Source organism: Carassius auratus, chromosome 29 (genome assembly GCF_003368295.1).
Source record: "Carassius auratus strain Wakin chromosome 29, ASM336829v1, whole genome shotgun sequence".
NCBI classification, from domain to species: domain Eukaryota; kingdom Metazoa; phylum Chordata; class Actinopteri; order Cypriniformes; family Cyprinidae; genus Carassius; species Carassius auratus.
Window position 1 is genome coordinate 7,649,457 of NC_039271.1, and position 17,818 is coordinate 7,667,274.

At 37.0% G+C, this 17,818-nt stretch overlaps 1 protein-coding gene across 1 annotated transcript in view; it reads right to left on the reverse strand.

The window, feature by feature from the left end:
* The window catches only part of LOC113047947 (cyclin-dependent kinase 17), a 43,977-nt gene extending 28,734 nt beyond the window's left edge, over positions 1 to 15,243 (reverse strand). The window contains exon 1 of the mRNA XM_026209387.1: positions 14,936 to 15,243. The gene's annotated coding sequence lies outside the window, so the exon portion shown is untranslated. The remainder of the gene's footprint in view (positions 1 to 14,935) is intronic.
* Positions 15,244 to 17,818: the final 2,575 nt, after the last annotated feature.

Genomic DNA, 17,818 nt, shown 5'->3' on the forward strand with positions numbered 1-17,818 from the left:
TTAGTCGACAGAAAAAATAATCGTTAGTTGCAGCTCTACACATTATAAGGTTTTTGTACCCTTATTACAGACACTGGATAAAAGAAGTTTCACTAATCGAACTATTACGATCTTCATATAGTACACGTTCTTACATCTACCAAAATTGTATGTCACTAACGTAATCGAAATGGAAGTCTAAAAAGCACATCTCGAATCTTCTAATTAATATTGGAGGAATCTCGGATTAGACTGGGAAACCAGGGTATTTTCCATTCTCTTTCTATCTCTTCCCACATACAAACAAAAAGTCTATTCCCATCGCTATGGCAACACCTCTTTCCTGGGACTTCTCAGCATCTTCTTTCTCACAGATCAGAATCCGTAATTTACCCCTCTGTATGCCCAGAGAGAGCAAGAGAGAGAGATAGGGAGAGAGAGAGAGAGATGGAGCGGGTGACTGAGTGGGTGAGCGAGCACAAAACAGAAGAGAGTGAACGAGAGAGAGAGAGACACACAGAAGAAGCAGAATGATGTCTTTGTGTTTGACTACAAAGCATGAAATCTCCACAGCAACTCTGCTCGTCTGTGCCAATCTGCAGGCAAGTGAGACAAAAAATGACAAAAAAAAGGGCAAACAGAGACACAGCTAGCAAGCTTAACAGCGAATGAAATTAGGCATATCACACGCATGACTATACAAGCTGCTTTCATATTTATCAGTTTCAATCAAGCAGGCCTATAAGACCTGGTGAAAGCATCTACCTGCTAACATTTAAAACAAACTTCACCGATGAAAGCCAAGCTCCAGAGATCAGATACTGACGTCAGAAAGGTATCAAGGCCTGTTGACGTGTTTGCTTTGGGCCTCCACCCAGCACAGGACACCAAAGATGCATCATCACCGGCGTTTACATATCATAACGTAATTAGAGCGCAGGAAGAGGAACGCAAAAGGGAGATCTGGCAGATCTGAGGTGCTTTCATCTGTCCGTCCACTCGACGATGCTTAAAGCACTTCAGCGTGTCATTAGCACGCTCTTCAAAGTCACCCTCGCCCCCAGCTGTAAACAAAAAGCAACGTTCATGCGATGACTGATGGAAGACGGACTAAATGCATTCATAGAGACGACTGCCTGGAGGTCACAGGATGGCTGATGTCAAGCACAATGACATTTCATTTTCATTTCATCTTGCTAAGAACCAGTTCTAAGGAACATTCATTTGCTTTTTGGATTAAAAGAACAATTTCTTCATATGAAATTTGTATGGTACAACAATTACAGATTAGAGTGTACAGAAATCTAAATCTTCATATAATGTTAATACACACCAAATACACACTCACACAAAAACTCAAGCGCATTAGTCAGCTTAGAACATCAGCCACAATAGATCTAAAATAAACTCACTGGTATCAACATAAACACTGATATTCAGCTGGAAAATCTCAAAGCTAGCAATCCATCGAAATACAGACGCAAAACAAGATGAGCCTAATTCATTATGAAGATGCTTAAAGATTATGAACTGGCTCTGGCTCTCTCAAAAAGCTCAAAGACCTTCTTGAATTTGAATGTCATAAGAAGATATTTATCATGCAACTTAATTACTCACAAGTCACAAACCAGAAGAAAAACTCAAACACACAATCATTAGGAGTCACAACAGCATCCCTGTGTGAAGCATAAATCCTCCATTTCTGGAGTCTCTTTCTTACACAAGCACAAATCCTTGAGATAGGAATGTGGTGATACACAGATAATGCCGTCTGTCAGCCTAAAGTAAACACAAACACACACAACTTCTAAAATCAAAGCATCTCCACTGCAGGACCCAACCAGAACAGACTCGGAGGTCAAAGGCAGGCTAGAAACGATGAAGCTTCACGAAAACAGACCATCTTTGTTCTTTTCTCAGCAAATTCTTGAACATAAATAAACCACCACATATAAGAAAGGAGCAAAACTATGAAGCAGCACAACTATTTTCAACATTGATAATAATAAGAAATGTTTTTTGATCATGTGACACTGACGATTTAAGTAATTGTTGAAGAACTTTGTATTGCAAAAATAAATCACATTTTGTCATTTTGGAAAATACTTAATATTTAAAATGGGGTTTCATTCGCAGATTATTCTCTATTCCAAGAATGACTAAGTATGATTCTCATCTGAGCAAACCCTCAGGTGTCTGAGACTATTCTCTGAAGCATCCCAAGGTACACATATCCAGATAAATCCCATTCAGAATAATTACAAGTCTCACATCATGTTCAGAAGACCACCGGCATCAAATGTATTGACCTTTTGAACTGTATACTAAATTATGACTACTAGGCAAATATAGAAGATTGCATATGAATGAAAACAGACAAAACATTGTATTCCTATGTTTGTATTGTGCTCACAAGTGTGTGTCTGCGAGAGATAAGAGGATGATCACACACAATCCCCCATGACAAATGAAGCACTAGCAGCACTGACTCCAGCATGAACCTGCCTGTTCTCCATCTCTTATACACATATGGAAGGTCAGACTGATATCAGTCTGTGCCCGAATGCCCAAATGACCAACAAGGATGAAAGTATGAAAGGAGCATGTACAGATGAGAATAACATGAAGATGAATGAATACATTTTCATGCACCAAGGTATTTATACAGTACTCCAAGATGCATGCTCAAAGGCATAGTATAACCACAACTGAAATCCAAACAAAACAAATAAAAAGAAAAACCATAACACGCATAAAAAATATACATTTATAAAATCTATATTGAAGAAGAATAACATAACTGTTAAAAAGGAATTAGCATGCAATTAAATATTAAACACACACACACACACAAAGCTTTGTGTCCAAACCACTTATTGTAATGAAAGGGTTAGTTCACCCAAAAAATGAAAATTAGCCTGTATTTCCCTCCCAGTATGTGACTTTCTTCTTTCTGACGAATCCAATCGGATTCATATGGGGATAAGCAGACTGTGTTGGTTGTCAACAGTTCAGAAGAAGGATTTGTATGAAAGTAGAATGTCAAATACACTTAGGATGCTTTGGGGGCGAGTAAAACAATAATTTTAATTTCTGGGTGAACTAACCCTTGAAAGCTGTGTGGATACAATTCTAAAGCAATATGCAGTTATTGTTTTATTTCTCATGATATTGCATCAATATTGATCCTTGTATACATATTTATTTGGGTATTTTGTGTCAAATGCAACTGCTCAAATCATCCAGAAGAAGGTATAATAAGCACCAACTGTAACAGAAGGGTGATCAAAAACCCATATAATCTTTTTGTTTATTGTATTGTGCCGTAATTGGCACTTCTAGTTATTAACTGTAAGGCGAGCGAAGAAGAGAAGAGCTTTAAGAGGGCGAGTACCAGCAGGTCAAGTGAATAAGAACACACGTTCCTCCCTGTGTCCCAGAAGCACGTGCAACATCCCACATTCGTCTCTCTCTGCCGAGAGATGCTCCATTACTCCACTTAGCCTTATATTTTTAGCCCGTAGCCCAGGCCAGATTCCCTTCATCACCCAGATTTGTCACTCCAGCGGTCCATCAGCCTCCCGCCACAAACCTTTCAGCAAAAACGCTGAAAGACACCCGAGGTCAAATTCAACATCACTGCAACAGGAAGTGCACATTTTGCAGTCGGAGAGAGCTCTCAGCTGATATTTAATTTCTCCAGATATCGGGCGGGTGAAAGTTTATCTGACCGCCCTGACACCCAACTGGCTCCATCAGGTTCCTAATCCTACAATCCTCTTTTATGACATACAGCCATGAAGATGCAAACTTCCTGTCATTGTCCCCACAGCTGGTGAGTAACATTCCAGAGCAGAATTACAAACAAATACCACAACAGAGACAACAAAAGCATGCTAAGCCCTCATGCTAATTAATGCTAATTTCCCTGCATCCTTGGACCTAATCTTCTGAAATATAAAAAAAAATACTAAATACAAAAAAAAAAAAAAAAAAAAACTCCTACACATATTGGTTTGATGCTATAAATATATTAAAACAAACTGGGAAAAATCGGTGCATATGGGAAACTAGGTCGGTTTATGTGAAATGATGCATGGCACTGCAGTGCGCAAGCTGCTTTTAGCAGGTGATGTAATCTAACCAAACTTTGGACAGGGAGTTGAACGCCCGTTCTCAAAGTTAATCATTCCCTAATTTCTCCTAGATAGAGAGAGAGCGTATGTGTGTTTTTCCACACAAACTCTCAACAATAAACAGGTTTAGTTAGCAAAGATCTGAAATAACAACTCAAAAATCACATTTTTAAATCAATAGAGCAATAAACTTTCAACATGTGCCCAATTTATCAAAGTTATTTTTAAAAAAGCTGACCTTAATTTCCAATGACCGCTTAGTAGTATTTATATACAATGCATATTTTGTGTCAATTAGCGAAAATGACTTTTACAACCCTCTACATTGCAATTAAATCACTCGCATATGCGACTAAATCTTACTCTGGGCGGCTACATGTCTATCGTTAGCCATTGCATAATAAATTCTTAGATTTTACTTTTACTGTCAGTTGAAGGCTAATTATAAGTTTAGCACAGATATATTTTCATGTACAGTGTACATTATGAATTACAAAATATTAATTACCTACATTAGAGTGAATAAAAGATGAAAAGCTCCCCTAGACAGTGCCCATCCTCATTGTACATTATGAATTAAGGTTTTAAAGGGAAATTTGATTTGCATTATTACATATTACATATTATACATTAACATTGTGTTAATGTATCATTAGTTGCTTTTCATATGCTTGGTCGTTTTAGAGAGAGTTTGACTGCATTAAGCAGTAGATGAATATCAAATAATAGTTTTGACAACTTCCGGTATAAAAAAAAAGGGTATTGACATATTGCACCTCAACTTCCTGTTTCAATAGGAAATGCATTTGTTTCCATTATCAAAAGTCAATCACGCTGACCTGCTAATGGGGGGAGGAATGGTCTTTTACATCTGACCAACTCTTCATCCAGTGCAACAGCCCACTTTACTAACCTGTGCTAACTAAACCATTACCAGCTCCGACAGAATGTTCATTTTCGGGTGAACTACCCCTTTAAGGATATCTGCAGACATTTGCTCGAATCCTGCGGCCGTCCACCTCGTGTCGCACACTGAGGGTCCTGATGTGAGGCTCTATTTCTGTTTGACTCCGCACAACACAGCAGTGTGCTAAAGCCCCCACGGCCCAGCCTGTTCCCATGACAGATCATGTGCACAGATATTTCCAGACATCAACTAAATCACTCAAGACCTGGGGAATAAAACAAGAATGAACTACTGTAATAAATCACATCTGAAGGAAACGGCGAGGACAGGCCAGGGTAAAAGGAATATGCTTGGAAAGCAGACTTTACACAGAGCGAATTATGGGAATGAGATTTTAAAAAAAAAAGGAGGGGGGGGGCGGTGGATTACATTTCCAGGATCACCACAATATGTCTGAGTCCCATAACGGTGAAGACGATCCATACACACTATAAACGAAGTTACATTTATTTCATATTAAATACCAAAAAATATGTATTACTTACTTTATTGATGGACAGATAGATAGATTTCATTTCATTACAGTTTATTCCAGTTAAACTGATATTATTTCAAGAGACAAACATCTGACATTGACTTTTTATTCTGTAGTAAGTAACTGACACCATGTCAGAAAAGTTACAAAAACTCTGAAACATTCCTTTAACTGAGATTTAGAATATTACTTTCTTTTTACATTGTTAATTTATGAGACCTATGAGATCATAGACAGTACGCAATAATTCATAAGAGTGAAGATCTCACAAGTGGCAAATACCAAACTCCAGGTAACTTTATCAACCTCTATGCACAAGAACAAAGTGTGCTTTAATGCAGATAAATGAGAGGGGAAAAGATGAGTGCAGAGACACTCTGCTGTTGCTTAAAGATGATGGAATGTCAACACCATGTGAGAGACAGTGAGATCACTGTGGACAACACACACACACACACACACACACGTTTGTTTTTGTGAAAAGTGGGGACATCCCATAGGCGTAATGGTTTTTATACTGTACAAACTGTATATTCTTTGGCCCTACTAGGGGTGTGCCGGTGTGCCGGGGGTTGGGGGGGTTAGTGGATCTGCCATAGAGTCAATTGGTTGTTCTTGGAGATAGCGGATTAACTCCGTGTCAGCGCGCGCTCTGATCGGTAAAGGGGCAGAGATTTCAGACCTCCATTTATTAAGGAGATCGGTCACAAAACTCATCATCCGCGCCAACGTTTTTTGAGCAAATTTCAAAGCCGCACCCACCTGCCATCCGCTGATTGTTTTGCGGTCTATGGCCATGCAATGCTTTGCTGATGCGAGCCGCAAAAAAATGCCATTGTCTGTTCTAGAAAGGATGCAGCAAAGATATTTAATGCTAATGTATGAGGCATAGGCCTACGCTGAGTTTCATTTACGATGAGATGCGCTCTAGTTCACAGTGCAGTGAAAGTGAACGCGGCGCGCTGGTGCTTCCATGTCGGTTATCATTGTCTGCTATATTTGCTTTTTATTTATTAAAATACATGCAATTGGTTGATGAAACATTTATTAAAATTAAGACAAAATTTGTACAAAATGAAATTCGTTTTTAAGAAAGGTTTTCTACAAAGCAAGATTTTATGAAGTGGTAAATATCATGTCTGACGATTTACAAAACTTCATTAAGTGGTAAAAACCATGTCTCCCGATATATTGCGCATCTTATGATCCTATCTAAAAAATGTTTGTAAAAAATATTTTAATGACACGGTTTTGGCGGTTATAGAGTTCTAATGACGGTGTTCAACTATAACCGCCGGTCTCACGGTTATATACGAACCGTCACATCCCTAGGCTCTACACCAACCCTACACCTAACACTAACAGGAAACTTTGCATTTTTACTTTCTCAACAACAACAAAAAAAAAAACTCATTCTGTATGATTTATAAGCGTTTTGAAAAATGGGGACATGGGTTATGTCCCTATAATTCACCCTCTCCTTGTAATACCTGTGTCATACCCATGTCATTATACAAAGTTGTGTCCTTTCAAAAACATGCCCACACACACACACACACCTTCAGTAGAACGTGAATGACACCAAAGTGTCTGTTCCCTATCAATGTGACTCGCCATAAATATTTTAAAGCTAGAAGCATGAAAGAAGTCTCAAAGACACACTCTCAGTCTGTAACAGTCACACAAACAGAGTTTTTGGGACCGTGTCCTTAGGGGGCCATTCGCACATGATGCGTTCTTGTGCTCCAAAACAGCTAGAATGAAAAACAGCACAAGGGGCCTTTTTTTCAAAATTAATCTATTTATGAGACAGTGGCTTAAACATGGCACATTTATGAAAATACTGTGAAACATGACCCAACAGCCAAAGACGTCCATAAGAAGCAGTAGCTTCCCCAATTTACAAGCTAATAATATAGTTCACTTATGGTTTACACATTTACAAATAAATGTTACTTTACAATTTAATTAAACAATTATTTTTTTTACTGGCACATAAATGGGAGAGGGGTGCACGATTTTGGTTTAAAAGTTAAGCATAAACAAAAATAAACAAAATTATAACTAAAATAAAAAATAGTAAAATTAATATAAATACAATTAAAATAATAAAAAGTTACTACCAAGAACAATTACAACGGTCTGTCCAAAGCCTCTGCAAATAGTTTTTGGGCACAAGTGACATCAATGTATCATTTCACAGGAAGTGGAGGGGCTAATTTTCCCACCAGTCATTGTGCAAGTATTGTCAGAACTGTACGAAGCTTAGATACAATAACCACAGTGACAAGTCTGGCATTTTTTTCTCAGCTCATTTCACCGCAGCACGAGTATAAAACATATGAGACCTTTACAATGCAATTATCATGTCTCTGAGTCCCATAACAGTGAAGACGACACGTACACACTATAAAGTTACTTTTATTTCAAATGAAACACCAAAAAATATATAAGTATAATGAGTTATTTAATTTACATAATTTTGTATTTAGATAAATACAATTTATGTTTAAATTTTAATTTAAATTATTAAGTTTATTCATTATTCATTTAAGTATTACACATACATTTCTATAAAAGTTATTTTAATGTTTTTCTGGATCCATCTTATAATACAAGTACTTAAAGAGTATGTCCTGATAATAACCTTTATCTCAAGACATTAAATATTGGACAGACTAAAAGCACGTTTCATTCTCACGTGAGTCCAGCAATGTTGACATTTTGGTGCTTCTTCACCAATCAATAAATGTCCATGAGTTAAATCTATTTTGTCCAATACAACACCTTGTACAACTTGGTCATGCCTGGATTCAAAATAATAAATCTAGCTTGTTCCTACAACAGAATTTATTTCAAAAAGTCTGTTATTTTGACATTATCCCATTCCGCTTGCCATTTCTCCGAAATGATTCTCTGTTGATTACTGGCTTCACATCAAAAGGTGGGATTTGGCCTTCAATTACATTTTCTGTTCGTTCCCAATAATTCCACTATGTCCAGGAATCCAGCAGAAAACTATCATTTGCTTTGGTGAATATTATTCAGATAAATAATTATTTACATATTTTTTAGTTTTAAATAACTAAGTAATTTTATGCATTTAATCTAAATAATGATTTAATTATATTTCTATAAATACAAATAATGTAAAAATATTTTAATTAAACAAAAAAAAAACTATATACATACCTGTTAGGAAACTAAAGTGAATTATACTTGTATGATGTATGATGTTATATAGGAACAGATATCCCCTGCTTAGTGAACACTATGTAGGGATCCTGTAAATCTTGTGTCCTGTGTGAACATCTGAATCTGATCCAGAGAGATTATCAGCTAATCAGAGCGTAACACACACACAGATGGACACATGACACAAATGGTGTCAAAGTGATCATCACAGGGGAAAGTAGGCCACTATATGGCACAGAGAGCGAATGCAGCACAGTTGACCCAAATGTGAGCACTGGATGGTACAGTAGGAATTTTGTGTGTGTGTTTGTGGGATGTTGAAGCAGTACAGCAATATACAAAGAAACCTTTCAGCATGTAGATTGCTGATCCAGGAACATACATACATACACACAGAACATACACTCAAATTTCATGCTAAATGCACTGCATACATTAACATTCATTAGACAGATGTTTGTATGCAAAACGAATTACAGTGCATTCAATGTATACAGTGAACACATGACCTTGCCATTGTTAGCGCCATGTACTACCATTTATTATTTTGTGATGCAAATGATTGCAAGTTTATTTTAAAATATGATTAATTTCTCACTTGCGAACAAATGGCTGCAAAATGCCAACAATACATAAATAAGTGACACCTTTAAGCATTTTTTCCAACCGAATGCACAGAATTGAAGAGTGTCTTTTATCTGTATTTTTAACAACTAATATAACCCGAGTATGAGCCATACTGATTATCTCTAGTTAACAGTGTAGTTCAAACCAAACTGGGACTTGAGGGAAATTACAACACTTGCCCACAAATAAACACACACACAAATTCTTTGCATGGTTGAAATAGCTTCTCATTGTGTAGGGTCAAGGGCCACAGGGTTTAGACAGCCGGGTAATGGTTCTGCCCCCATAACACCCAGGTCACACACCAACATTCAGGTCCTGTATTTTACACGCCTCTCCTCCTGTGTTTGGTAACCGGTTGTTTTTCCTGAAAGGTTACCACAAATTATTCAAATAGCCAACGGCAGTTTACAGAAATGTGTGGGGACTGAAGTTTCTGCATGACTTGGCAAAAGCGGAGGGTCAATCCAAGCACAATATGACAGGATTATGATGTCATTACAGCAACAAGACGGACATGCATGAACATCACTTCCTGTGAGGTTTGCCACTTCCTCTTTGAGGAAGGCAGAAGAGAAGGTTCTGAACAATGTGTGCTCTCCGCCACGATCAGTGATGCAGTGACACTGAACAAGTGACAACAATCACGGTCAATACACGCTAAATGTGAAGCCAGCTGATCAGGGTCACATTCTAGAGATTTAGAGACGAGAACCAGAGCGGCAGAATGAGGAAGAGAGAAATGGAGCAAGATCTTGTTGCCAATAGCAACATGCCCTTTTCAGAAGACATTTACGTTGCTAACAGGGTCAAAAAAAAAAAAAAAAAAAAAAAAAAGAGTGAACCACTTCAAGAATGTGAACCAAACTATTCAGCATGCAGGAAAAGACATGAGGTGAAAAACAACTCTCATATCTGAACTGTTTACACCTGTACCAAGAAATTTATTATTATTATTCATAAGTTCTTACTCAAATTAGAATGTTAACTCCACACGAAAGGCTTAAGGCCCCGATATACTTTAAACAAAGTTTGTTTTCTTTCTTCGTTTCGGGCATAAAGAAGTTCGAAAAGGCTGAGGGACGGTATACTGTTAACGAACTTTCCAACACCCCCGCGCTGTGGAGGCGGGGTGTAGACTAATGTAAACATGTGTCATGACGGTCGCGTGTATCCCCTAAACAAAGCAACAATGAAATGAAGACGTGTGAGAGGGTGATGGTCTCAATGAGCCCAATGGTCAGAATATTACAGACAAAAGAATAGTGATTAGCATAGGGCTGGACGATTAAATCAAAAGTAAGTAAAAGCATACTACCGCGTGTGTAGCCACATGACTCTGCCCCGTCCAGTCAATGGCATAAAAGCAAAATACGGAGGTGAATGCTGGTTCAACACATAGTGATGGCCTTGCATCTTCACTAAACTTTGTCAGTTGTATTTGTTTTATGGTTTGGACATTCAAGCGATTAGATGAACGGATGTGTATTCTTATATCGAGCTACCATGTTAACGCTAGGGCTGTCAAAAAGAATATATCTGTGCAGCTCAGCTATTCGACACTCCAGTGTATTCAGGAGATGTTACTCTCCTTAATAGCCTCCGCAGAATGAGGAACGAACCGAGAGAAAAAAATTGCGCCTCAAAGAAGGTGGAGTTTCACCTTCAGAAAGTTCGCTTTGGTGAACCATTTCGAACTGCCAAAACAAACTCAAAACGAACTTCGTTTTGGCCTGATTTTGTTCAATATCAGTTCATTCTTCGATTTCGTTTCAAGTATACCGAGGCCTTTAGTAACCACTAGCTATTTGAAACTAAATCTATACATTATTCCGTTGCACCAGTTGTTCGTAAGGCAGGTAGTAGTTCGTAAGCTCTCTGTAAAGTAATGTGTAGTCACAGAATATGACGTTTACCTTAAACGATCCAATAGAAGCAGAATTGTGCGAGTTCAACTTGTTTAAATGCTGTGAATTTCCATTTATCCTTCATTGTAACTTCTTTTGCCTCATACAGCAAACAGTAAAAATGTTTCCATTAAAAACGATACTACTTAATCATAAATAACATTACTATAAATATAAAAATAGCTTACCTATAGTAATTTGTTATGTAAATAACATTCAGAAACTGTAAATTATATGAATAAGGATCAATAAAATACCAAAATATAATATTTAAGTTATACATAGTTACACTTTAACAAAGTGTAATGGTGCAACAACAAAAAATATTTAGTATTGCGTAAGATGTAACGGTGCCTCTTTCGTCCAATCAACCAGCATGTCAATTCAACCAATCAGTCAAACGAAAACCATTGAAGATGCACTCAGAAAGACAGTGGAAAATGTTCTGGTTGGCTTACATGAAAAAGACCCAAGTCATCAAAAGAAAAAAGACCAGAGCTGAGACCACCACATGGAACTTTTGCATCAGGTTTGTGTGATTAGGCGTGTGTGGTGGGAGGAAGCGTGTGGGTGTGCAGTCAGAGGTGCCTGTACTGTATGAAGGGCAGAGCATCAGCTGTTCTTCAACAAATTAACTGTATCCATCATGTCCTTGACTTACTGATGTTACAAGAACCCCACTGCAGAGAGAACAAGATACATTGGGTTCTCATATGACAACCCACCGCCTAACTGCTCGCAACTCTGTACAGGTTGAGTTACATTAATGCCTGCAACAATGTTTCCTCTGCATCTCTCACCTTTCCCACAATCACACAAGAAAGCAAGAACAATCACTCTGCAAAAACCCCATGAGACCAAATCAATGCATGACTCATTTTCTCACTTTTACACTTAATTTGTTTCTTTCATTGTTGTGTCTCCTTCCCACAATCTCTTTCACTGTTTATTTCAATGGAAAGAATTAAATAACACTCAACCCCATCCACACTACAAGCGACACACAACGACAAAGCAACACGATTCCATTCATTCCAATGGAGAGCTGGCGATTTCTGGCGTCAAGATGGCTGTTTTGCATTTTTGCCATAGATAAACATATGCAATGGAAAACATCAGGCTCTGTTTCTAATTAATTTTTATTTTTAATGTACGAACTAATTCAATTTATATTTACATTAGATTTAGTCTTTTGCCTCCAAAATGTTTTTATTTAGCGGCAAGAAAACTGATTCGCTGTCAGCAATGACCACCACTTACAACACTTTAGCAACTATATAGGAATATCCTGGAAACCAAGCACACCCTAAAATCATTGTGAGGAGTTTTGCACAGGCAAGTTTTCACACTGCTCAACATTTGATTTTTCTTTTTCTGACTTGATTTTACCCCACCAACCACATAGCAAAATGGATCCAACACATAGAGAACCTTAGCAATAACGTAACGACATCCTGGAAACCACAAAGCTCATCCTAACAACATGTTGACAGGTTTTCCATGCTAGCAACATCCAAACAAACTAGCAATTTGGTGATAAGTTTTGCACAAGCAAAAGACTCAAAAAAAATTTGAAAACTGGTTCACTAGAGTAGTAGTTTACTAGCAACAGTCTCCAGTTAAAAGGATTACAACTACAATTCTAGATTTCCTGAGCCTGGATCTCTTTCAACATGTTTTGAAGATTCCAAAACATCCAATCACTGACCAACCAACAAATCATCTCAACCGTAAAAAAAGACGTTTACACTTCACACTATCAGACGGCACGTTAAACAACCACGTACCCTGATAAAGCTAGAGGGGAGATTAATTATGGTTATGAATGCTTTATTGAGACGACAAAAATAAAAGCGCAAAGTGTGCATGGGTGTGTGTGAGAAAGCAAGAGTGAGAATAAAAATAGGCTTTTTTTGAGATGTCTTTTTATGGGCCATGCATAAACAGCATGATCCACCACCACAATAAAGACGGCCAAGTACAAAGGGCTCAGAAGCGACAAAGGCCATGTAACCCTGCTCCTCTCACAACACACCAACACGATGTGAAACTGCATCATGAGCTTCATCAGGGAGAGGCATGGACCTATTGTCCTCATGCTACATTGACTATCATCATCAAACGCTCAACTAGAGCACACGCAGAAACTACAGTGTGCCGTTATCGCATACACTCAACATTCGTCCATCACCATGTGGGTCAAATTACATGCAGCCGTCCAGACTGAGAGCAGCCAAGCCACAGTCCCCGATTTGGGTCATCCATGCAACAGCTGCATGACAGGCTGTGAAACGCACCCTAATTTCCATCTCAAGAGCCCCTGATTGATAAATAGGCATCATGCCTGGGATGGCAAACCCCTAAATTGGCCACCGGCCCATGATCACATCCAAAGAGGGCACATGCATTCATATCCATGCATACATGGTGCTCATTTACGGAATTCAGTGCATGCACATTTTCATCCATGCATTTGTTTGACTCGCAAATAGCACAGCCATAACGTATTTTAATGCAACCCCATTTGCTCTGCTGGAGGGCGGAGATACATTTGTCCACGTTCACGATTCATTAAACCCATCAACACATTTCCCAGCGTTACGAAGTCACCTGTGGTTTGACTGGAGGATGTGTGGATGAGCTCTGGATCTTTGGTTTTCACAGGGGTTCGTCTATTAACCCAGTCAAAATCAGTGATTAATAGGTTTTTTTTTTTTACATATTGATGTTTAAAGTGTCAGAAAGTGCACAGACTGTCAAATATAAATGCATACGGTCTTCATTCAATGTGAACACTTTCATGTCTTAATATGGATGCAATATTTAAATGTTTGTTATTCATTATTACGAAATATGTCTCATATAAAACAGGGTCACAAATAAGCATGTCTTTGATCACACTTATTACAATTTTGATTAAGTAACTGATTGATTCTCACTGTAAAACTGATCGTTTTAAGCAGTATTGTTACATTACCGTATATTAAAATGTTTTACATTTTACATTTTGTATTTATTATTTTTGGGCGATACATAGATCCATATACACACACAAATGTGTGTGAATATCGTATAAACATATTTTTACTGCAAAAAAAAAGTACTTTAACTATTTGTCCAGGTAATAAAATGCATTTTTAGATTAAAAATAAATAAATAAATAGTTGATTAAATGGTTTATCATTCTTTGCAGCGCATGGACATGCATAACAACTGGCTCAACCTAACAGCTTTTTATAAATATTTATTCAAAACGGCAACTGAATTTCAGCATCACGGACTGAAAAGACAGAGACCTAAAACAAATCTACTAAGCCTGTCAGGATTGTTATTCAACCAGGTGGTGGAATTTGGTAACGTTACTAGCCAAAGCTTAAATAAACACTTCAAAGCAACGGTTTTGCTTTCCTTTTATAGCTATACCAAAAGACAGCTTTTAAACTCGACATATAGTTTATGTTGACAAAACAACCGTCGATTAAACAACATTTAATCAGATTACTCGACCCAAACCCTCCTCAAGCCAGACAGTTTTGTTTGCTAAAAGCATAGCTTACAAACAAACACTAACGTTACATGAGTGTCGCGTGTAAGTTAACGTACCTTCCGCTTCAAAGGATCGTTACAAGAAACGCAACGCAAGACTCACCAGAGACGGTAAACGTTGTTCAGACGCGAGTCCCTGCCCTCGCCTGCTTCTCTGAGGCCGGATGCCGTCTTTTCAGTCTCCGCCAACACACACAAAAACAAACCGCCTTTTCCGACGAAAATCACGCAGCTACACCCGACCGACTTCGGTAAAACTTTCGCTGGTATCCTCAGTTGAACGGGTGGAAGGTGCTTCGCGTGCGGTTCACTATGGCGATCGTTTCCCTGGAGCGTTTGGTGACGGTGCTCGGGGCCGGGAGGGGTGCTGCTGTTACCCTGCTACTGACGCCACCGCCTTCACATCGGAGGAAGAGGAAAACCTTCTTGTGCAATTATTTGAACACCGCACTGAAACTTGCCAAACAGCGCCGCCTGCTGTCAATCGGCGCTATGACTTGAAAGCGTCTCTCTGGAGACCACAAGATCCAGGGGGCGTGCTATTATTAATCCATATTTTAACAGATTGTTCTGACAGATTTGTTTTTTTCTGGGTGGAGCCTAGTAATAAATACTATATTTATGCATTTATGTTGTTTTAACCACAGTCTACCACAGTTTTAACGTAGCAGTCTATTCAAGCCATGGAATAAAATAATACAAAAATAATTTTGAGTTTATATTTCACAATTTTTTTTTCTTGCGATTCCGAGATTATATCTCACAATTCGTTTAAAAAAATAATATTTGTTTTCTTTTTAGATTATAATCCCACACGTCTGTTTTTTTAACCCTCAGAATTGACAAACTCGCAATTGTTGACTTGAAGAAAGTTATTTTTAAAGAAAGTCCGAACTAACAGATATAAACTTGCATTTGCAGGGGAAAAAAATTAGAATTGTGAGATAAAATATGTAAATGTTATGTAAAATGTTATAGGTTTAAATAATATTTCATGCATGTATTTCAACTTTAGGGCTAATACAATATGTCCCCTAAAATCTAGCATGGTGTCACATGATTTGCACATGAGGAAAGCTCGGAAATAGAGGATTTTGTTCAATGGTGTCATTCAACTTCTGACTCATACCATCTAGTTGTGAAAACTTGTCCTGGTCTCCCCAGAACTGCTTAACAGGTTATTTCATAATCACAGTAGTTGTTATGACACTATGATTCATATGCAGTTTATAGGAAACAAACTTTCCACAAGGCCTATATTTTATATATATAATATAATATAATATATATATATATATATATATATATATATATATATATATATATATATATATATATATATATATAATTTTTTTTTACTGGATTTTGTACAAATATTTTGTAATAAAATGCAATTCCATTTAAAGTGATAGCAAAGACTTACATTGTTATAAGATTTCTATTTTGAATGAATCCTGTTCTTTTTAATGTTTTATTCATCAAAAAATATTGAAAAAAAATGTAAGGTTCCTAAATAAATAAATAACACAACTGTTTCCAACACTGATGATAAATGAGCATAATATGATTTCTGAAGGAGCATGTGACACTGAAGATTTTAAATAAATGCTGTTCTTTTAAACTTTTTATTCCTCAAAAAATATTGGAAAAAAATATATAGCACGTTCCAAAAAATTAATAAAATGAATAATATGTTTCCAACACAGATAATAAATCATCATGATTTCTGAAGGAGCATGTGTCACGATGATTGGAGTAATGGCTGATGAAAATTCAGCTTTGCTTTGCCACCACAGGAATAAATTATATTTTAAAGTATATCAAAATATATATTTTTTATTTTAAATTGTAATAATATTTCACAATATTGCTGTTTTATTGCTACATTTTTGTTTAAATAAATGCAGCCTTGAACAGAGGAGACTTATTGATTCCAAACTTTTGAGCTGTCTTGTATACTAAAGCAATAAGCCCCAAGAAGCTGTTTTTGTATATATATTTTGTAATATATATTGACTCATGTACATCAACTAAGCTATATAATATTATTACACGGCTCTGTGGAATACTTGATTCTGATTGGTCAGTTGCAACATTCTGAGATATGTTATCCCTCGATAACAGCTGGTAAAAGCTAATAACACATCTGGGTAACAGCAGTCGGCACTGGTTGAACTATTTTTTTTTTGGTGGAAGCTTTGCATTTGTTTAGTAAAAATCAAAAATCAAATAACAAGAACTAATTCAGTCATGTCTTACAAAAGCTGATTACCACAGATATATTTGTGTATAAGGAACTGGTGAATGTGAGGTCACTTGCACTTTCAGTTTATGCCAGAAAGGCACAAATCACGAAAAAAAAGGATGGGTTGTCTAAACACTAATTTGGGTCAAATATGGACCAACCCAACGTTTGGGTTAAAAATTAAATAAAAAAACTGAACCCAAAAAGTTTATTGTTTAAAGTTTAATGTGAGGGAAAACATAAATTACAGACATCACAGACATTTAAACAAGTTAAATGAAAAAATTGTCTCAAATAAGAATGAAAAAATATTTAGTATTTAAAGTTGTATAGCTTTAAGATAATTGATAAATATTTACCATTCTTCATTAAAACATTAAATCTTAAAAGAAAGCAAAAAAGCTTTGTTCATCTTCGGAACACAATTTAAGATATTTTGGATGAAAATTGGGAGGCTTGTGACTGTCCCATAGACTGCCAAGTAAGTTATACTGTCAAGGTCCAGGAAAGTATGAAAAGCATCTTCAGAAAAGTCCATCTGCCAGTGGTTCAACCGTAACGTTATGAAGCAATGAGAATACTTTTTGTACACAAAGAAAACAACAATTACTTTATTCAACAATTCCTCGTCTCTTTGTCTTTCAAACCAAATCGTAAATACACATAAAAAAACATGTCCTTGTGGCGCGGCTGATACAGAAGAGTGTATGCCACATGCGTACTACTCAGATTTACCAAATG